This window comes from Hyperolius riggenbachi, chromosome 2 (genome assembly GCF_040937935.1).
Source record: "Hyperolius riggenbachi isolate aHypRig1 chromosome 2, aHypRig1.pri, whole genome shotgun sequence".
NCBI classification, from domain to species: Eukaryota; Metazoa; Chordata; class Amphibia; order Anura; family Hyperoliidae; genus Hyperolius; species Hyperolius riggenbachi.
Genome location: NC_090647.1, coordinates 86,358,763 through 86,381,586, shown reverse-complemented (window position 1 = coordinate 86,381,586; position 22,824 = coordinate 86,358,763). Strand labels below are relative to the sequence as shown.

The 22,824-nt window shown below is 42.5% G+C and overlaps 1 protein-coding gene and 1 long non-coding RNA gene across 13 annotated transcripts in view; one reads left to right on the top strand and one right to left on the bottom strand.

Annotated features, from left to right (window-relative positions):
* MTUS2 (microtubule associated scaffold protein 2) overlaps window positions 1-22,824 on the bottom strand; it is a 737,980-nt gene that overhangs the window by 277,712 nt on the left and 437,444 nt on the right. The window lies entirely within an intron of this gene.
* On the top strand, window positions 1,476-3,967 carry LOC137545609 (uncharacterized). The gene is made up of 3 exons (XR_011026067.1): window positions 1,476-1,547; window positions 1,695-1,763; window positions 3,902-3,967. It is a non-coding gene; the product is annotated as an uncharacterized lncRNA (long non-coding RNA).

Genomic DNA, 22,824 nt, shown 5'->3' with positions numbered 1-22,824 from the left:
ATGCATGCTGTATTATTGAGTGACACATCCTGCACACTTAGCAACCCACATTGCGGGATGACACAGTCCATAATCTTTTACAAAGCTCTCTTTTATCGATGCAACAGGTTGTATAAGGATGATCTACAAACGCTTCTCTCTGTAGGTTTCTCTTACGCTGTACACCATACATGAAAATGTAATCAAGATATAATTCTCGCTTAGGGAAATAGGACAGTTGTTGTTTGGTTAATTCTTGTTTTCCTCGACATTTCTATTCTGACTTGTTTATCTAATAACATTTCCCGTCTCTGAATTTTGGTCAAGCGGCGGTGTTTGAAGCTAGGTACGCTCATTCGATTTTGCCACATGAAATCTAGCACAGATTGGGCTTGATTCACGCGGCAAAGTGCGCACGACAACCTACGTTAGCACGCACACATAAATCTTTACGCGCGCAAACCTTCACGTGTATTACATTGCGCGCTAAACGCATAGCACGCATAGCTTTAGCACATTTTTGTGAATCAAGCCCATCGTGTGTGGAATAATATCTAGAAATGAGGATAGTGGCAAAGAAGGCCGGATTTATCATTTTTTGGGGTTCCCCTTCCAAGTACAGCAGCGCCCCTCCCATTCCATGTGCCACCTCTTTTCCATGTGCATTATCCCTGTTCTGCAGATCGTCTCTTTCATGCACAGCTCTCTTGGACATCAGCTTCCCTTTTCATATTTTGCTCCCCATTTGCAGCCTTTTCTATGTAGCAAGCAATCCCTATATCATGTCCAGTTGCCCATTTGGGATGCCGCCGCCCAAGGCCTGGACCTTGGTGGCCTTTCCAGATATCCGTCCTTGGTGGCAAATGGCGAAGCCATATTGAAGGGAGCTTTGTAGATGGAGCTATACATAGAGGTTAGATTTTTCTTGGCTGAGATGGTTATACAAGTCTAGTGTCAGTACAGTGTTCCCCCGAATGCTCTGCTCTGTTGGCGAGCCCATGGCGAGGAGGTCTGGTGGGTCTCAGCATTGGAATAACAAGTTTAAGGGGATGAGGAAGCCTCTAGATTATCCAGAGGCGTCCTTTTTTCCCCTACAGGCATACTTTAAAACAGCTCATGCAGATCTTAGTTCTTCAGCTTTCAGTGTGACAACTGAAACAACAATTCAAAACAACTGTCCAAGCACTTTCACAATATAGGTAAATGGGCCATACTGGTGGTAAACAATTTTGTAATACAAATATTATGTAACTGCTGCTTCTGCCATTCAGAGGAAATATGCATTTTCAGAAAATGAGACACTTCCAAACAAAGACCTACTGCAGTGCAGCCTAATTCTCCCTAATAACTATCAGATGTCATAAAACTTCTGTTTGGTTTTAAAACCACTTCTGATAGCAGGATAAAAATAAAAAGTTCAATAGGCTATAATTATTCGGTATACAAGCTGAATAAACTACAGTCATGTCGGTTAAACAGTTAAACCTTCAAACCTAGATTTATAATCCTTAAAACCTAAATAAGCACATAGGATGCAAGCAAACTTCTTTTTAGATTTAGTTATACAGGTACAATTTCTGATTCCATCAGTTTATTTTCACTTTGAGTTTACAAATTTGAAATTATAAGTTTCCAAAGTGTAGTTTATCGTGCCCTAAAAGCTGTCATTGCATTTTATTCAAACTGCTTTTTATTATTGGTTCTCTCTCTACTAGCCTCTGAGGAAGCTTTTGTTTAAAGCGAAACAGCTGTCAGGCCTCCGTCACCCCCACTGTGTAAAAGAGGTATTTCTTTTTGCATAAACAGTGCCTCATCTCTCTCCTTTCTTCATATTTTTATTATATATTAACATATTCTAATGAGCTATTCTGAACTGTGTGTGTGTCTGAAGCACAGAGAGCTTCACAGAGAGCTCCTTTTCACCTGTTACACTGTGTTTACACACATTGTAACAACTTTGGAATGTAAACACAGATACTATTATCTCCAGTTTGGATACAGATTTGAAGCTAAATAGCAGGACAAAGTGCGTTCTTTAACCATGTCAGTGATGTTCTGCTAAAAAAAAAATTCTGGAATAGTAGCTTTCAAGCTGTGAGGAATCTTTTAGAGCAAAATAGAAATGCTGGCTTTCAGACCACTTTAAATTGAGAGGCATATGGTGTTGCCATATTTATTTCCATTGAAACCTTATCAGCTGCCTGGCATCTTGCTGATCTCCCTGACCTTCAGAAGTATCTGAATCACAGACCTGAAACAAGCATGTTGCTAATCCAGTCAGACTTCAGTCAGGGGAAAGATGCACTCAGGAGTAATAAAAAATATTAAAAAAAAAGTAAAATCGTAAAAAGGAGGTGGCTTTCCTCAGAGAAGACACAAATTTAAGTGTATAAACAGGACATTTTATTTGCATAAGGAAAATGCATTTTGTGAGTGCTTAAGACTTGCTTTTGAATGCAAGGAATAGATCAAAAAGGTCAATAGTTCATAGATTGAAGCTAGCTCTGGAACAGAAACGACTGTGTCATTCAGCTGAGGTAACAGAAACATTAAACGTTTTCTTTTTTAGCTTTAAAAAACACACACACAATATAAAAATGTGAGATTTTCATTATTATTTTCTAGTATTTATATAGCGCCAGCATAGTCATATGTCTACTTATGTAGCGTGTAGTATATGTAGCGTAGTCTAGGGCCAATTTAGGGGGAAGCCAATTAACTTATCTGTATGTTTTTGGAATGTGGAAGGAAACCAGAGCGGCCAGAAGAAACCCGCATAGACACAGGGACAACATACAAACTTAGTTTTCATAAAAGTTATAGGTTTAGGAGAATTGATACAATGTTTATCTCAGTTTAGTTTCAGTTCAGGTTTGCTTAAAATCTTCTTAATTTCTTTTTTGGGGCAGTTGAATGAATTAGATTGTTTGTCACACTATGAATATGAGATTGCAGGAAGGTTCTATATAATATTTCTACAACACATAATTATCTCATAAGTTTGTTTTCAGGTTTCAACTTCAGGAATACTTTTCACACCTTGTTTTTGTACCTATGCTTATTAGGTTTTCAAAGGTTTCTGCAAAAATAATATTAATATCAGAGAAGATTTTCTCAAAAATCATCTTCCCTTAGGGTTGATTCTCAAGACGTATCGTATGAATTATCATATTTTTTTACTGGTAGAAAACCTTTAAGAACCCATCAAGTTAAAAAAAAGAGTACTAAAAATAAGATGAGAAAAGTAATATTGAAGTTATTTTAAGTGCTAAAAAAGGATTTTATACGAAGGTCACCCGGAAAGTAACTGCCATTTTAATTTGATCAACTATGCGTTGAAGGATCTGGGAATGGAAGGAAGCTTCATGTTAATGCTGCTGAACAAACAGTTACTGGCGTTCTGCGTTCATGTAATAACCGGTGCAGGGAGAAAAGAGATGAACCTGCCAGATGCAAGTTAAATTACATAGTAAGGATACCTTGTGTGGCAGATAAAAGCAAACAGCTGTTACTTGCTTGACGAGGCAAGGAATGAGTAATGGTGGCCATACATGGTACAATAAAAACGTTCGATTATCCCGTTATTCGATCTAAATCATCGAATCGAATGAAAGTTGGAAATATTTTTTTTTTGGATCAAAAAATTCGAACCATTATCCTGTTTTTTCGAGAAAAATCAGATCAGACATGCTGGAAAAATCTGTATATTCGATCTAACGGAATAATCGAACTAAATTATCTAATCGAAAAAAATGAAAAATTGTACCATGTATGGCCACCCTAAGGATGGATAAGAATCAACATCTTGGTTTCAAAACAGGGACAGAATGGCTGGTTCCTCTGCACTCAGTGCTTTGCAATAATTGATTGAATGAGTGAATAGTGAATTTTTTTTTTTTTATTTTTTTTTTTGCTTCCAAAGGCTTTCCATTTGTGCTTGCTGGGCAGGGCTCTGCTCTCACGTCACCTTAAGTAACATCAGGAATCGGTGAGTGAAAGTGATTATACTTCCTGTGAAAAGCTAGATTTGAAGTTTTCTTAGCATAAAATGCAGCTAAGTGCTTGACATATCTGTTTTAAACTCCCTGCTTTGATGAAAAATGTATGCGGTTGGAGCAGATTAGGTGCGGCTTGTCACTTTAACTTGCTTGCTGCTTTTTGACTAAGAAATTGGTGGATGAAAGAGGAGCAGCGGTGTAGACATTTCTCCTGCTGAGACAAATGGCGGAATAAAAAAGTATCGATCTATTTTTTTATAGCTGCCATAAAGCGAGTAACGGGCTGAAGTGCCAGACTTTCTGCTGCTGCCTAGCACCGGGCACCGCGTTTTACAAAACAGACTCGGCGGGTGGGAAACGGTGACAGGCACAATGATGGCTCTGTCTTATGTAATTTCATGAGCAAGTTACAATATTTGCCTTTGAAGATCACACCGAAGTGGACGCAGGCCTTATTTTTTTTTCATCTTCCATCCATTTCCTGTTGGGCAAACAGGTGGGCTTGCTTAAAGAGTTTAAAGCAAAATCAAAGTCAAATAAAGAAAGAAAGCATCCCAGCATGCAAGCAAAGTCATACTACGAACATTGGAAGTTTAAAGTGTACCTAAAGGGGAAAAAAGTGCCCCTGAGGGGTTAGTTACCTTGGGAGGGGGAAGCCTCTGGATCTTAAAGGGAAGGTTCAAGCAAAAAAAAAAAAATGAGTTTCACTTACCTGGGGCTTCTACCAGCCCCATGCAGCCATCCTGGGCCCTCGTAGTCACTCACTGCTGCTCCAGTCCCCCGCTGGCAGCTTTCTGACCTCGGAGGTCAGGGCCGAATTGCGTACATTTTTACACATTCCCGCTAGTGCAGGAACATTAACGCATACATTTTTACGCGTTAGTGGTGCAACGCGTAAATTTTTGTTCCTGCACTAGCTGGAATGCGTAAAAATGTATGCAATGTGGCCCTGACCTCCGAGGTCAGAAAGCTGCCAGCGGGGGACTGGAGCAGCAGTGAGTGACTACAAGGGCACAGGATGGCTACATGGGGCTGGTAGAAGCCCAAGGTAAGTAAAACTCATTTTTTTTTTTTGCTTGGACCTTCCCTTTAAAGAGGCTTCTCCGTCCTCCTCACCAGAGGGGATCCAGTGGTGGGACCTCTGAAGATGTTTGCCGCTGCTTGTCAGGAGCATCGTGCAGATTCAGTATCAGCTTCCCCTCGGGCTCCAGCGGAACTAGCTAAGCCCGATCGGGTCTGCTCTACTGCGTCCGAGCAGAGAGCCGCTACTGCACCTGCATGGGCAGGCAAAGTTAAATATTACGGTGGAACATTTCTCTGGGTGAGCCAGCGCTGGTGAACACCAGGTACTGACTATAGTGCTTAGCCAAGCAAGACGCAGGAGCTATTTTAGGAGTGTTAGTGTTAGGGGATGTAGTAGGGAGGAGTTAACATGCCCATACACCACTGGTTATTGCGGCCCAATCCACCTTCTGATTCGATAATTTTATTAAATCAGAAAACAACCGGTGCTGCACTATGGTCACCCGATCAATAATTTGAATGACTTCTGGCCTAAATTGGTCAAAATGATCGATCAGACATGCTGGGAAATCTCAGTCGCAAGTGCTTAATCGGGTGCATGGCGGTAACAGTATATGATATTGGGATGAACGACATACCCAATGGACTCTCTGAAGTTTACCTCCAAGTTTAAAAGTGTACCCCCTCCGTGATCATGTGCAGTGTCCCCCCGTGCTAATGTGTTATCTGCCGCTATTACCAGGGCTGTGGAGTCGGTACAAAAATCCACCGACATCGACTTCTCAGTTTAGGATTCCACCGACTCCGACACCAACTCCTCTAATTTGCATATTACAATCTTGTTGATTGAAAGTATGTAACATGAAATTCGTCTCTTAACTGCCAACGCTTAGGAATTTTAAAAGACAACTGAAGTGAGAAGGATATGGAGGCTGCCATATTTATTCCCTTTAGTCATAGATTAAAACTAATCCTTGGTAAGAGTACTTGTAAAAGGTACAGACCGGAACAAAGAACATCTATCAGGACCTAGGCAATGTAACTGTGGGTACATGTAAGAGTGATGTGCAGGTACACTGCAGGGGAATGAGGAGATTCTTCCTCTATTACACATTCTTCGTGCACAATCTGATCCAGGTTTATGGGTGATAGACAACACCTCTGTGTTCAATGTGCACAACATTCTCAGTGGATTCCCTGCAGCTCTGTGGGGAGTGCATATGTAGAGTATAGTACTACTGTGTAACAAAGTAAACCTGAGACAGATGAAATTAAAGTTTTATACATACCTGGGGCTTCCTCCAGCCCCCTTCAGGCTAATCAGTCCCTCGCTGTCCTCCTCCGCCAACTGGATCTTCTGCTATGAGTCCAGGTACTTGAGCCAGTCTGGTGTAGTGCGCATGCACACACTCCGCCACACTCCGCCGCCGGGAGCGTACTACACCTGTGCAGCACTATTGTTCAGGTGCAGAACGCTCCTGGCTGTGGAAGCGGCATGCGGCCGGACTGCGCTGACTGGCTGAATTACCAGGACTCATAGCAGAAGATCCGGGTGGTGGAGGTGGACAGCGAGGGACTGATTGAGGGTATTGGCCAGCTAGGTAGTGGAGGCGGGAGCACTAGTCTAAGCTCTAATAGAGTTCATGCTGAAATCTATCAGCAACCGGTCTGCAGTGTATGGTCAGGCAACAGATCGCTCTTTGATGAGATTCGATCACAGAGGGAACTTGTCTCTTGGTCGATCTGCACTTACATCAACTGATATCTGGCTATCTTTAGAGTAAACAATTAGGGTTAGGAGATTAGGAATACTAATAATTACTATTGTTGTTGTTCTGTTACACAGAACATAATATCCGTATTCAGATAGCAGAATGCTGAAACAATCAATCTCATGTGCAAATGCCTCTTCGCGGAATTCCATTTGTTTTTCAGAGCTGTTTTCTAGTCTTTTGAATGACCGTATTGATTAGATAAAGGTGCTTAAATTAGCTCAGTGGTCCTTGTGCTGGTTCTGGCATTCATCAATAACCTGAAGAGTGAGAAGACAGCACTGGCAGACCATCGCAAACCTCTCCGGAGCTGTCAGGTGCATGTTGGGAAAAAACAGAATCATCATGTAACCAGAGCACAATGCTGTTTTCCCTGGCATCATTTACTGCAAGAAAAGGTCAGGCTTCATGTCAAATGGACGGCAGCGTCAGAGAGAATGTGTGTTTTGTGTGGGATATTCCACCCAGCAGTTCCTGCCAACAGCAAAGGAGTAAATCATGCAAATCATGTTATGATTCTTATTTTAATGCATAAGTGTGTTACTCCTCTCTCTTGGATAAGAGACACTGAAAGTGCTGGAGAGTAGTGTTGGGCGAACACCTGGATGTTCGGGTTCGGGCCGAACAGGCCGAACATGGGCCAGATGTTCGGCATGTTCGGCCCGAACGCCGAACTCAATGGGACCCCCGAACATGCCCATTTTGGGGGCCCTATGGGGTCGCAGGCATAAGGGGGGAGCATGCCCCGGTCGCGGGGGGGGGGTCGGAAATTCCCCCCACCCCCCTCCGCTAGCGCTCCCCCCTCCGCCCGCTTCCCCATAAAAAAAGTTTAAAGCAAGTTCAATAGTACCTGGGCTGGTGGCACTGGCTGGCAGTGGAGTGAGGAGGAGGAGGAGTCCGAGTAGCAGAGTGACGTTGAGGCCGGGCAGCGGGCGGTTCAGCGCTAGTACCCTTGTGGTACTTCCGCCCTTTCTCTGACCTCACGTCCTCTGCGTGATGACGCATACGAGGACGTGAGGTCAGAGAAAGGGCGGAAGTACCACAAGGGTACTAGCGCTGAACCGCCCGCTGCCCGGCCTCAACGTCACTCTGCTACTCGGACTCCTCCTCCTCCTCACTCCACTGCCAGCCAGTGCCACCAGGTACTATTGAACTTGCTTTAAACTTTTTGTATGGGGAAGCGGGCAGAGGGGGGAGCGCTAGCGGAGGGGGTGGGGGGAATTTCCGACCCCCCCCTGCGATCGGGGCATGCTCCCCCCTTATGCCTGCGACCCCATGGGGGGCAGTATTCGGCCGAACAGGGCCCTGTTCGGCCGAACAGGGGCCCTGTTCGGCCCTGTTCGGCTAGTCATTCCGGAGTTCGGGTGAACCCCGAACAGTTTGGCCGAACACCACAAGGTGTTCGGCCGAACTCGAACATCACCCGAACAGGGTGATGTTCTGCAGAACCCGAACAGTGGCGAACACTGTTCGCCCAACACTACTGGAGAGCAGCAGAGTATGTAGGTCAGCCAGTGTGAGGATATGAGAGGTGAAATGCTAAGGATGACAGGAAGAAGCATCAGTCATACAGAGCACTACGGCATACAGACAATAAACACTGGACTAGACTGTGTGTTTCAGTAATTAAAGAGAGCCTGAGGTGGGCTCAAAATATGAGAAAAAAAGTAGGTTACCTGATGCGTGGGGCTGAGCGGATCAGGTAGCCGGAAAAAAACTACCACTCCCCGCCGCTCCTGTGGGCCACAATGGACCACTTTCCCTTTCGTGACCTATAGGTCACGATGCTGCACTGAGAGACTGAGTATCTTTTCTCTCATAGTGTGCAGGGAGGCGGGGGAGCGGCAGGGGGCGCGGCCAGGGAGAGAGAGCTGCCCAACGGTAGCTCAGGAAAGTTTGCAGGAACATCCCTGGCAGGCGTTTTTAACAGGGAATTCCTCTCCCCTGCGTTTACCTCCGAGTTAGAGACAAATCTTGTTGCTAAACTCGGGAGGGAGGGAGGGGGGGGGGGGGGCTATAGCACAGCGGTGGGGGGGGCAGAGAGCGGGGGTTGGGGGACTCAGAGCCATGTCATTAAGCAGACAAAATAAGCCTCTGTGTCCCATCTGCCCCCCGAAGATCCACCTCGGTTCTCTTTAACAAGGATGATGCTGGAAGGTACAGGGACAGGTGATACCTTAGTAATCAGTGATCACCACACTAAAGGTGGCCACACACCCTACAATTTTTTTTTATTCGATTCAAGCATTTCGATCCAATTTTCTAATTGGTTAGAAGCGTCAATCAGAATCTTTGAGGTACCACACACGTATTTTTGAGCTTGCCGCAATTTCGGGATAAAAGATTGTAAACTCTGAAAAAATTGGTTGGTTAAAAAAATCAAGAGAAAAAAGTGAATAAAGTAAGTTTGGTATGTACTGAATAGTTACCAACAATTTTTTTTCTGGTTGAATACACCATACAATTCTTGATAAAATTGGTCTGAATTTTCCATCATGTCCAATCTAAAAAAAAATCGAAAAAAAAAACGGGAAATTCAATCGGCTTTCTTGATTGAAAACAAATAAATACAATCGCTGTCCCACAAAATCGAAAGTTTTTATTTATTATTTATGGATCTTATAATTGTATGGTGTGTGGCCACCTTTAAGGCTTGTTTCCACCTGTGTGATCTTAGCCACAATTTTTGAAAAGCAGCGCAATGCTCGATCGCAGAGACAACAGACGGGCATAGACTGCACTGTCTGCTGTTTGCATACATGCGTTGCGATTTACTGTGGAATCACAATGCCTGGCTGAATGCATTTAGGCACATTTGTGCAGCAATCTCATTCATTACAAACAGGGCTGGTTCTAGCTCAGGCATGGGCAAACTTGGCCCTCCAGCTGTTAAAGATAACCTAAAGTCCAAAAAAAAATAAATGAGATTAACTCACCTGGGGCTTCCCTCAGCCCCCTGCAGACGATCGGTGCCCTCGCAGCCCCGCTCCGATGCCTCTGCACCCGCCGGCGAACACTTCCGGTTTGGCCGTCACCGGCCGACAGGCATGGGAACGCGAGTGATTCTTCGCGTTCCCAGCCAGTATATCGCCCCCTATGCTGCTATTGCGGAAAAAAAACAGAAAAGAAGCATAAACAGAGAAATCATAGTGCAGTCTGCTGTATTCTTTCCACAAGGGGACCACCACCCTATAGGGGCCCAGTGATGTATAACACTGCTACAGGATCACCTCTATCACCTTGTGCAGTGACCAACAAATGGCACGCTCACCTTGCTGCAAGGCTGCCCTGCCCCACAGACAGCAAGGTGAGCGTGCCATTTGTTAGTCACTGCACAAGGTGATGGTTTTCTTCAACCATTTCTTCCTGAGTACCTGGACAATCAGTGGCCCAGAGTGGTGGATGAAGTCGATGTTGATTGGTACCTATCTGATGTGATTGAGGACTAATACAGTAGGAACTATAAAGACTTTCAGTATTGAAACGCATGTGAACTATATGGGTAGCGGTAGCGCACTCTGGAAAAACTTTGATTCTTTTGGGACGTACATGTAGCGTTATAGGAGAGTTGCAGCAGGCCTAATTGTTAGGGGGAGGGGTTATAGAAGGGGAGAGCAATTGATAATTTATTGTTAAAGAGTATAAGTATTAGTAAACACATAATAAAAGTCCAAGTCCGTCCGCAGGAAGGGTACTGGATGAAGGGGGTGCATGATCAAATTGGATACACTGGGGGGAGGACCTTACCAGAGGCTTACCTTCTTAAAGAAGAACTCCAGTGAAAATAATGTAATTAAAAAAGTGCTTCATTTTTACAATAATTATGTATAAATGATTTAGTCAGTGTTTGCCCATTGTAAAATCTTTTAAATCCCTGATTTACATTCTGGCATTTATTACACGGTGACATTTTTACTGTTGGCAGGTGATGTAGCTGCTGCATGTTTTTTTGGCAGTTGGAAACAGCTATTTCCCACAATGCAGCAAGGTTCACAGACAGTAAACTGCCAAGAGTACGTACTCAGAATTTCTTTGTTGGAGGGGTTTCGCCACAATATCAGCCATACAGCACCCCCTGATGGTCTGTTTGTGAAAAGGAATAGATTTCTCAAGTAAAAGGGGGTATCAGCTACTGATTGGGATAAAGTTCAATTCTTGGTCTGAGTTTCTCTTTAAGGGAGGAGCTAAGGGAACACTAGGTACGGGTTGCATAATAAGCGCTTAGCAGTGCAAATTATGGCATTGATGCAGGGCAGGGGGCGGGAATCCTGAAGAGGTGAGTTTTGAGGGCTTGTTTAAATATTTTGAAGGATGGGGAAAGTCTGATGGGTGGATGAAAAGAGTTCCAGAGAGTGGGGGCAGCTCTAGAAAACTCCTGAAGTCTTGTGTGGGAGTGGGATATGCTTGTGGCACATGGCTATGACATAGACATCAGGCACCTGATCCATTACTAATAAGTTGCACATTGGCCAAATGTATTGGGTGACTATGCTGAACCTACCTTTACCCTCATCTAGTCCCTCAAACAAGACCTATGGGTAATTCAGAAGTAGTTATTTTTCTCTTCTTTGTTTGCTTACTAACTTACTAACTGAAAATGTATCCTGCAGTTGGCAACTACTGTATATCAGTCAGCTTCAGTGAGGTGAGGTGTAAATAAGCCTTTAAATGACATCATACCAATCTTATAGTGTTTATTATTCATTTTTGTACTGTGTTTTCTTGTTATAAAACAAGAAAGTACTGTAATTTTGAGTATAATCCCACTTTAAGAAGACACTACTTCACTTATCAGTGAATTTAGCGTTTAGGCTGTTTTAATCCCTTTCCATCAAAACCTGTTGTTGACCTTATTAATCTGCCTGATGCTTTAAAACCATAACACACACACTGTGCTCATCGATATTTTTAGTTTTGTTTTTGTTTTGTTATGCTAGTGTTACATTCACTTTCCTTGTGCAGTTACAGGACCCCATGATAAAAGAAGCAGTGTTTTTTTTTTCATCATTTGGATTATTTACTTAACCACTGCAGCCCTCAGGCCTTGTTCACATTGCGTTCCACCTCTGTGTCCACCCGCGGTGGGCTTTTTTTTTTTTTTTCACTATTTAAGCGTTTATTGAGAAAAAGAAATTGTAACATACAAGTTATACGCATCATGAGCTTACGCAGAAGCCATATTTAAGCCATATGAAAACAAGTAGAAGTAATAAGAAAATGCTTCAGAGTATAAAATTTTAACATGTGCATGAAATGCATTCAAAAAGCATATACCCTATTTAACATATAGGTGTCAGTAAGAAGGTATTGTATCCATTTATCATGGGCCACAAAGCAAATTAAAATTAGAACAGACACTTAGTCAATCAGTTTACCCATGAAACGGTGACCGGCTCCCCTGCGCCAGATAAGGTGAAAGACGATAGATGGAAGAAGAAGTAGTTGTGAGCGATTTAGAAGAAAAAAGGGATTGCCATGAGAGGTATTACTTAACTTCCCAGTAGATTTTTGTACTCGACTGAGTATTGGAAGTCCACCCAGACTGACCAAGTAATAAAATATTTTTCTGAACGGTCTTGAGACAAGAGAATTAGTTCTTCCATTTTTGCTATTGTATCCATCCTCCTAACCCAATTAGTGACAGAGGGGGGTGAGGTTGCCTTCCAATGTGCCGCTATGAGCATTCTTGCCGCATTAATCATATGCATAACAAGTGATCCCTTATAGGATTTCATTGAGTCATTGGTATCGTGTAACAGCAGAGAGCTGGGGGAGAAATTAAGTTTGGAACATGAAATTTTTTCAATCCATTTGTGGATTGCTTTCCAGTATTGTGTAATTAAGGGGCACTCCCAGTATATGTGGAGAAGCGAACCTGTGTCCGACTTGCATCTCCAGCAAGTATCTGGTACTGATGGGAATATTTTGTGCAATATAACTGGGGTTCTATACCATCGTGATAATAGTTTAAAACCTGATTCTTGAGTGTTCACATTCAAGGACCCCTTATGATTAATTGTCAGGATTTTTTGCCATTGTTCCTCCTCTATTGTGACTCCCAGATCTCTCTCCCATTCAATTTGATATTTGATTTTATCTGGGACTATCTCTAGAATGAGCATCTGGTATAGTTGTGATACCAAGTGTCTGTGGGGGCCTGTACTTAATACTAGGTTTTCAAATGAGGAAAGGGGTTTATTCCACGTAGATTTGTTTTTTAAAGTGGAGAGAAAGTGGCGGATTTGGAAGTATTGCCACCTTAGTAATGGGGTATCCGGACACAGTTTTGACATTTCTGAGTATGATTTGATGGTTCCCCTGGAGACAAAGTCTATCACTCTTGGACATTTATTTGGGGTCCACTCTTTCAGGAATGGTATGTCACTGTATGGGGTGAATGAGGGATTGTCTCTCAGCGGCGTTAATTTACCTGGGAAGGAGGCCAAACCAATGCTGGGAAGAACGCGTCTCATAGAGCGAACGGTTGCCATCATAATGGGATTGTGCCATAGTTTACAACCGCTTGAGGTGATCTCGGCCCACCCTAATGTGCTTGCCTCACATTTGGCAGTTTCTTGTTCGATTATTACCCATTGTTTAGGATTGGTCATGTTTGCCCATTCCACCACTCTGCACAATTGAGATGCCAAATGATATTTAGCTAGATTAGGAAGTCCCACGCCTCCCAGTTCTTTGGGAATGGAGAGAGTGGCGTGTTTGATTCGGGGAGGTTTGTGTCCCCAGATAAAACGATCAATTTGAGATTGGCATGTTTTCAAGAATCGTGCAGGCAGCTCGATCGGCAAACATTGACTGATATATAGTAAACGGGGCAAAAGGTTCATTTTTATCGAGGCCATTCTGCCAAACCATGTCAAATTTTTCTGTTGACCCCATCTCAGAAGGTCTGTTTTAAGAGTTGAAGCAATATGTTCAAAGTTAGCTGTGAATAGATTAGACAGGTTGGCAGTGATATTAATCCCCAGATATTTTAAAGATGACTTAGGCCAGGAAAATGGAAAGGAGGATTCACATGATTGAACTGTCGATTGGTCCAAGGATATATTGAGGGCTTGTGACTTGTTGAAGTTTATTTTTAAATTAGACAGATAGCCGAATTCTTTAAATTTGTGCATAAGGGCTGGGATTGAGCTGTTAGGGTCTTGGAGGTAAAAGAGCAAGTCGTCCGCAAAAGCTGCAACTACTTGGTAATGGGAGCCTGTCCATACCCCTTTAATGTTTGTGTCAGCTCTTATTGCGTTAAGAAAGGGTTCCAGGGATAATATATATATCAGCGGGGAAAGCGGACACCCCTGCCTGGTCCCGTTCGTGATTTGGAAGGAATTGGACAGTACCCCATTAGCTTTTACTCTCGCTGACGGGTTCTTGTATAGTAAACTCATCCATTGTCTCATGTTTGAACCCAGGCCAAGGCGTGACAGGGTGGCGTGGATATAGTCCCACGCCACCCTGTCAAAGGCCTTCTCCGCATCCGTTGATAGTATAAAAGCCTTAATGGAGTGTTTCTTTGCATATGACATCAATCCGATAGTTCTCATGACATTGTCCTTAGCCTCCCGCCCAGGCACAAAACCAGTCTGATCCGGTTTAATATGTCCCGTTAGATGGGGGATAAGCCTATTGGCCACAATTTTGGCTAGTAATTTGGCATCAATATTTAAAAGCGAGATTGGCCTATAATTTGTACAAAGTTGAGAATCTTTTCCTGGTTTCGGGATCACGGCTATATGTGCCTCCAGGAATTGGGATGATGGGACTGTGTCAACAGAAACCCCATTAAATGCTGCAACAAAAGCAGGAGCCAATGTAGTACTGAAGGATTTATAATATTGGGATGTGAGGCCATCCGGCCCAGGTGCTTTGCCTGTTTTCAAGGATTTGACTGCTAAAATGAACTCATCTTCTGAGATCGGGGCCTCAAGATCTTCCAGGTCTGACCTGGACAGGTCCAGGGGTTTGCAATACTCCGAGAGAAATTGTGTGATTTTATTTTCTCTATTGCCCCGAAGAGGGGTGTCAGATGTTTGGGGTGCAAGATTGTATAGAGTACTATAGTATTGTTTAAATTCGTCCGCAATCTCTTCTGATTTGACTATTTTCTCTTGTTTCTTATTATGCACTGATGCGATATGGGATTGATTTGCTTGTTTACGTAGTGCTCTAGCTAAATATTTTCCGCTTTTATTCCCCATTTCGTAGAATATACGTTTCCCAGCCATAATTTTCCTTCTAGCCTCGGAGTTCAGTAAGTTATGTAGTTTAATCCTTGCTGACGTCAATTCTGCAAGAGTTTGTGTGGCCAAAGACTTTTTGTGTTGTCTCTCTAGGAGTAAAATGGTAGAGGATAAAGTTCTTATGCCCTCTTCCCTTTCTCTTTTTAATTTCGCTCCCCATCGAATGAAGTGGCCCCTAAGGACTGGTTTGTGGGCTTCCCATATGGTTAATTTGGAGGTATCAGCCTGATTGTTTCTGTAAAAATAATCTTTAATAACGTCTGAGGTTTCAGAAAGTCTAGTTTTGTCAGATAGAATATGTGGATTTAATCTCCAGCACCAAGATTTGGTGTGTCTCTCAGGCAGTTGGATGGTTATAGAGACTGGAGCATGGTCTGAAAGGGATTTGATACCTATTGCAGAATCAACAACAGCAGTTAGGTCCCTCTGAGCTACCATTAGGTAATCAATTCTTGTATATTTATTATGTATGGGGGAGTAGAAAGTGAAATCCTTTTCTGTGGGATGAGAAACACGCCAGGGATCCATAAGAGTCAATTTCTGTAGCTGGGTTTTTATAAGCTTCAAAGCCTTGTAAGACAAGGCTGAAGAACCATTTGAACAGTCCAATAAGGGGTTTAACGGCACATTGAAGTCACCTCCCAATATCAGCATTCCCTCTGTGAAGGCCAGGAGTTTAGATAGTGTGGAAACAAAGAAGGAGGGCTGTGATTTATTAGGTGCATAGATAGATGCTAGTGTGATTTTTCGGTCGCCAATCTTGCCTTTCACAAAGAGGTATCTGCCCTCAGTATCTCGTTCCACTTCAATAGTTTCAAAGGGAATCTGTTTATGAATAAAGATAGACACTCCCTTTGTTTTTGTAGTGGGTGACGTAGCATGGAACGCCAATGTAAAGTTAAAATCAAATTTGCTTGGAACATGAAGTGTTCTGAGGTGGGTCTCCTGGAGAAAGGCGAATTGGGTTTTTTCCCTACGCAGTAAATCAAAAACTATAGACCTCTTTTCGGGTGTGTTTAGACCGTTGACATTCAAGGATGTCACCTTCCATTTTTTAGGGAAAGACTGTGTATCAGCCATGTTGGTTGCACAGCTCATCACTGGGGGTGTTGTATATAGCATTGGTGTTAATACACCCAGTCCAGCACCAGCTTGCAAATCACTCAAAGATAAGAGATAGGAGAGCAAGAGTATGAGTAGGAAGGAAGAAAGAAATAAAGTAAGAAAGATGGTCTGGCACAGGGCAGACCGGTTTATAGTGTGTAGAAAAGCTATATTAATAACTGTACCACGTGAATGCGACAGGGAGAGTCGCATTCACCAACTCAATGTGGTCAACAAATTCAGTGAAGTATGTCTCACTGTGGTGGGGAAATACGTGTAGGCTGAACCAAGATTTAATCGTTAAGAGTAACTACCAGTTATGTAATGAGTGACCCGTTCAAGCCTCCACCTATTTCGGAATTTATATAACCCCCTGTCCCATATATACCTTACTAACCTGATTTTGTTATAAGGAGAACCGTTACTGATTATTAAGAACTGAGAACCCCCCCTCCCCCCGCCCTCCTTTATTCATTCCCTTTAATTTCACCAGATTATGTAACGTCACTACGGTTAATTTATCTAATCTTAACTGGCTGTAACCTGTGTAAAGCGAAAGGTTCCTCATTCTCCCTGCTTAGGTATGTGATTAAGCACAAATCTACTATAGGAGTATAGATTTCCTGTAGCTAGCTTACAGCTATATAGCTATCTAACATTCTAAAATCCAATATCAGACTTAGCTTGAACTCTATTTGACAAACTTATTACTAATAAATGAAGGGATGAAAACATATATATTCACCATACGCTAGTGGCATAGCCGTCTTTTTGCCTTGAGGTATTTCTAGGCGGGTGAGGGTGGTATAAAGCAACCCTTACTATTTCAGCAAGTTTAGAAAGATCAGTCTCCGTCACCTTCAGAAGCATCCGAATTGTACTCAGGAGTGTTCAGACTCTTATGCGAGGCCGGGCTCTTATGTGGAGATCGGAGTCTAGTGTTTTCAGTGACGGATAAATCTTCTAGGGCCTTTCGGTTACCCGATGTTTTGTAGGTTTGCCCCAAAGGAGGGTCGTCCCAGTCTGGCAGATCAATCTTTGGTAGGTCTAAGTCTCGGCAGAACTCAGATAGGCCTGCAGCGTCACGAAGAATAAACATTTTCCCCCCGTGGAACACAGACAGAGCGAAAGGAAATCGCCACCTGTAATTCAGGCCTTTATTTCTGAGAGCCTGGAGCAGGGGTTTCAGTGCCCTGCGCTTGGTCAGGGTGATGATTGATAAGTCTTGATATAAGTGTACTGGCTGCTCATTAAATAGTATTGCATCTTGCGATCTTGCGGCCCTCATTATGTCCTCTTTTAGCTGGAAGGAGGCTAAACAGCAGATTATATCTCTAGGTTGGTTAGGATCTGCTGTGCGCGGTTTAAGCGCTCTGTGGGCTCTCACAAATTCAATCGGGGAATCCTTCGGTTTGCTGAGCAGATCATTAAACACTGCAGACAAGGCTTGTGGTATCTGGTCTTGGGGTACAGATTCTGGCATACCTTTCAGGCGGATGTTGCATCTCCTTCCGCGGTTGTCCAGATCTTCAAGGTGGTTAGCATGGTCTAGCAGCCTTGCGGAGTGCCTTTCAGAGGTGTGTTTAAGCTTGGCAATCTGTGTGGCCTTCTTAGTGTCTGCCGCTTCCAGCACGCTCAGCCTCGTGTTGAAGGCCGCCATGTCGCTGCGCACCTCCGCAATGGAGGTTTGGAAGGAGAGCTTAATGTCCTCCGCCATGGCTCTCATGTCCGCCAGTGTCGGAGGTCCATCTGCTTGTGCGGAGGGTGCGTTCGGAGGCTGCTCAGAAGGAGACCGGGACTGCTGCCCTTCTTTAGTCGGCGCCATCTTGGCTGATTGTGTCGTGCTGCGCAGTGCTCTAAAAATCTCCGGGACGGTTTTCCCTAGTGGGGTTTGTTGCTGCTTGGGGTTCTCTTCTGTACCTTGAGCTTTACGGGAACTCCTCATAGCCGGAGTGGGACAGCGGGTAGGCTTCTATTTGTCGCTTCTGGTGGATCAGGCACGGGAGCTCTGAGTTCAGGCAGCCATCTTCCACGGCGTCAAGCCACGCCCCCGCGGTGGGCTTTTTTTGAGGAGTTTTTTTTCCAATTCCCGGTGCTTGGGTGGGCGATTCGTTTTTGTAGTTAGCAGTTTCCGACACGTTTTTACCAAGCGTTTTGGTATTTCACTCCCTGATGCAAGTCAGAAAGTGAACTCTTTGATCAACAATGTATTTATTGTTAAAAACGTGAACGCAATCGCTCCACAAAGCGGTTTTCCGTTTTTTCTACACCTTCCATTGAGGCAAAATCGCCTCAAAAATGGCTCAAGCACTGCTTTACAAAGCAGAATGCAAATGAGCCGCTCATATGTGAACTATTTAATACAGAATCATTGTGTAAGCTCTCTTTAGGGCGATTTTGAAAAATCGCCCGCGCTTAAAAAATAACAAAAACGCCTGCAAAGTGAACAACCCCTTAGAGATGTTGTCACCTTATGGACGCAAGCAATTTTCACATTTCAGCACTCATTCATTCACCAATAACTTCATTACTACTTATAACATCTACATGATCTATATCTTTTTTTTTTTCTACACAAATTAGGCTTTTTTGTGGGTGGTTTTACCTTTATTTTAGTAATTATTTTATTGTATATGCATTTTAAAAAGGAAAAATGAAAAAAAAAATACACCATTTCTCCATTTCCAGACCCGATAGTTCTAAAATAAATAGTGCTACCATAGATATAACCCACACATTTTATTTGCCCATTTGTCATGTTTATTCCAATATTTTAATTATGTGCCTAGTACAATGTATGGGTATAATATTTTATATGGAAATAAAGGTGGCTTTTTTTCTATATTGTGTTTTTTTGTTTTCTTATTGTACCCTAGCAATTACAAGCCCTTATGTGCAAAAATACAGTGATATACCCTCATGGCATACATATTTAAAAAGCTGAGTGCCTAAGGTAACAATTTATGTATACTTCTTTTAAATTATATCATGTTGTTGTTTTTAGTTTTGTTTTTTATTTTTTTTTTTTTGCAAGCTTTTTAGTTTGGAACAGAATATATGAAAATAACAATTGTGTGGCTTTTAATTTAGTTTGTCACAGTTTGTCACTAAATATAATTCATAAGACATCGGCCTCAACCATAAAACACCCTAAAATCTATACTACAAGTCTGAAGCTTAGTAAATAAAGGAGAAAAAAAAAAAAAAACAGATACTTACCTAAGGAGAAGGAAAGGCCTGGGTAGATTATAGCCTTCCTGTTCTTCTCACAGTGTCCTCATTCCTCCATAGGCACCTCCGTTTTAATCTCCCACTGTGGGAGATTTCAGAAGTACTCCAGCCCCGTACTGTGCACGTGTGAGCGCAGGAATGAGGGCTCTCACATACACAGTATGGAGAGGCCCGTCTGATGCTGAAACCAGTATGCTTAATGCAAAACTGGGCATTCTTGATAATCTACAGCATGTCCTTACAATTTCTCTATAAAGTATAGCCATTGAATCTTGCTTTCTATTTTCCATATTTTGCTCTAGATCACAGTGCGTGTGCGTGCGTGTGTAGTGTGTGTTTGTATATATATGTGTGTGTGTGTGTTTTTGTCATTTTTCCAGGCCTGTTTCCAGGGCTGAGAAATCGCGTGCCTTCTGAAAGCTTCTCATTTTATGAACAGGAATCCGTTCAGGCGTGAACATGGAGCTACGGAAATGCTGGCCTTTGTGGAATACCTTCCTGCTCCAATATTAAAGAGGTGTAAATTATTTAATGCATGCTTAACAGAGTTATTTTTTTTACATTTTTTTTTTTTACAATTATGCCATTTGTATAAATGTTGTGTTAAACACGGAGGCACAAATTATGCCTCGAAGATCAATTTTTTGCAGCCTGTGAAGATCCCAAAAAATACCCATAAACAAGTTCTTGCCAACACTGCAAAAAGGTTGCTGTCCCCGCCGTTTGACTAATTTATATAGATCGGGTTATTTCATGCTTTGATTACATCCCATCAGCCTCGGCAGTGTCCCCTGCCAGCCAGGAGAGAGTTAACACTTGATCTCTAGCGTGCATAGTCTAAGGGGTATTCTTAGATCCAGGATACTACCAGCACACTGCAGTCTACAGCTACAGCTGAAACCCAATCAGGAAGAGTTCCAGACACAACACAGTACTCTGATTGGCCTATGATCATGTGACAAAAACTGTTTCTGAGTTCTGCCTTGTTACTAAGCACTCGCCTTCCTCTGTTTAATTTGTGAACACATCTTTGAACGCAGAGGGAATTGTTAGATTTAAAGTGGAACTGAACTCAGAACTTCCTCTCTGCTCTAAAAGATACACAACAGCATAATAACCTTCAAACAAAAACATTTCTTTGTTACAGCTGATACAAATCCTAAAATAAATGTGAACAGTTTCTACTTTCTGATTCATGGAAGCAGACATATTGTTTACAGCCTGTGCTTTCAAATGGGTTTATCTGCTTATCTGCCACAGGCAGTCATGTGACACAGGGGAGGATCAAATTACAACTAGCGATTAGACACAAATGAGGGGGAATTACACAGGCTAAACTCTTAAAATACATACAGGGTGCATTTCTGTTATGTTTTCCTTCTGTCCTGTGCAAGAGTTCAGGTCCACTTTAAAGGACCACTATGACAAAACCCTGTACAATTTAAAATTCAATATATATATAAAGGTGCCCATTAATGGTACAATATTACAATATTTTCATCAGATACAATTTTTTGACGCAATATTTATAATTAAATTGCAGAGAAAATATTGCAGTGTTGGGTGAAAATTGATGCAAAACGATTCTTTGGTCGATTAAAACTAAAAATTCCATCAATCCGAAAGTTGGATTTTATGATCGTATCTGAAGAGAGAAAATGCCACAATCGACCTGTTTATGGGAACACTCGAGAATTACCTTCTGATTACTTTTGATCGTAAAAAGTGCGTGGAAGGATCCCATCTGATGAAAATTTTTTACCGTTAATGGGCACCTAAAGACTTACATTCGTTCAAGCGTAAAATGCACAGTAAATTACTTTATTTCTACTCCAAAACAATTAAAACCGCCATCTCTACATGTGTACAAAATCATCTTTATTAGTAGCATACAAAAATATCCAGCAAATGCAGTACATCAACTCTCTCCTCTAAAACAATTAAAAACACTGGTCACAAAAAACATGAGCGCATATTAGTTTCCCCACTGTTACTGTGAGGGTTATAACCAATTTCCGATCGCCCAGCTCACGCTTATGCAAATCGAATTGGTCCACCAATCGCAATCTGACATATATGTGGGCCAACCACCGGCGCACACCGCTAGGCCTCCACGCACACACTATTCAATGTATGGTCATTCTATACTGAAGTGTAGATGTTATCCCCCTAAAAGATAATATTTGAACGACCTGCTGTGACCAAATGCTGTTTCGTGCACATCATGCACGACTCCCCGCAGTACTGATTAAGGTGTGTGTGACTAATCAAATGTCCATATCCAACTTGCACTGAGTACTGAAACAGGGTTGTCCAGGCATGATTATCCGCTTTGTCACCAAAAGCCTTCTTAGTATATTATGCAGTCACTTGCCAACAAGCTGTTAATCACACCACAGTAGCTTGTATATACCTCACCGTGTGTCAAGTGGGAAGGTCCACCCCTTACTTACAGCACCTCAACTCTCATTGACTTCTTACGAGGGAGCTTCGCTCAGGGCACATTGCCTTCAGCCTATTCTTGATTTGTGATTTTATTGCATATTTAAATAAAAGAGCTACGGTACTTTTCACTTACAGCAGTACTGCTGATATTTGATTTTGCTATTTTTTAACTCGGTGGGCAACGAGTTCTAATCAGCTATAGCACGCTGGTCTCCATTTTTGAGTGCTGGGTCCAACATTTTTGTGATATATAGGTCAATACAGTTTATAATGCTCATATGTATTTCTTATTAATGGAACCCTCTGTATCAGTAATTTCAGTCATTTATGCCACGCTTGCTAATTGAGAGCAATCATTCATTAATAGCTTAATGGAGTGTTACAAGAAGCAGTCTTTGGATTGGTTTAGGATTGTTTTGTTTATTTTTTGCTTTTTCTTGTCCTTGCAAACTCAATGCCTCCTTACACATTTTTACCATTGTCCAATAAAAGGTTTCTGCTGTTGGCACAGTACAAGGATAAACATTATACCGTATATACTCGCATATAAGCCAACCCCCCCATTTTTACCTAAAAAAACAGTAAAAAATGATTAACCCCCATATAAGCTGGGGGAAGGAAATGCTGGCCGCCTTATTCCCCTAGTGTGTCCCAGTATAGCTAGTATAGTGCCCAAGTGCCCAGTATGGGTAGGTAGTGCCCCAGTATCGCTAGTATAGTGCCCCAGTATCGCTAGTATAGTGCCCCAGTATCGCTAGTATAGTGCCCCAGTATAGCTAGTATAGTGCCCCAGTATAGCTAGTATAGTGCCCCAGTATCACTAGTATAGTGCTCCAGTATCGCTAGTAAAGTGCCCCAGTACCGCTAGTAAAGTGCCCCAGTATCACTAGTATAGTGCCCAGTAAAGCTAGTATAGTGCCCAGTATAGCTAGTATAGTGCCCAGTATAGCTAGTATAGTGCCCAGTATTGCTAGCATAGTGCCCCAGTATCGCTAGTATAGTGCCCCAGTAACGCTA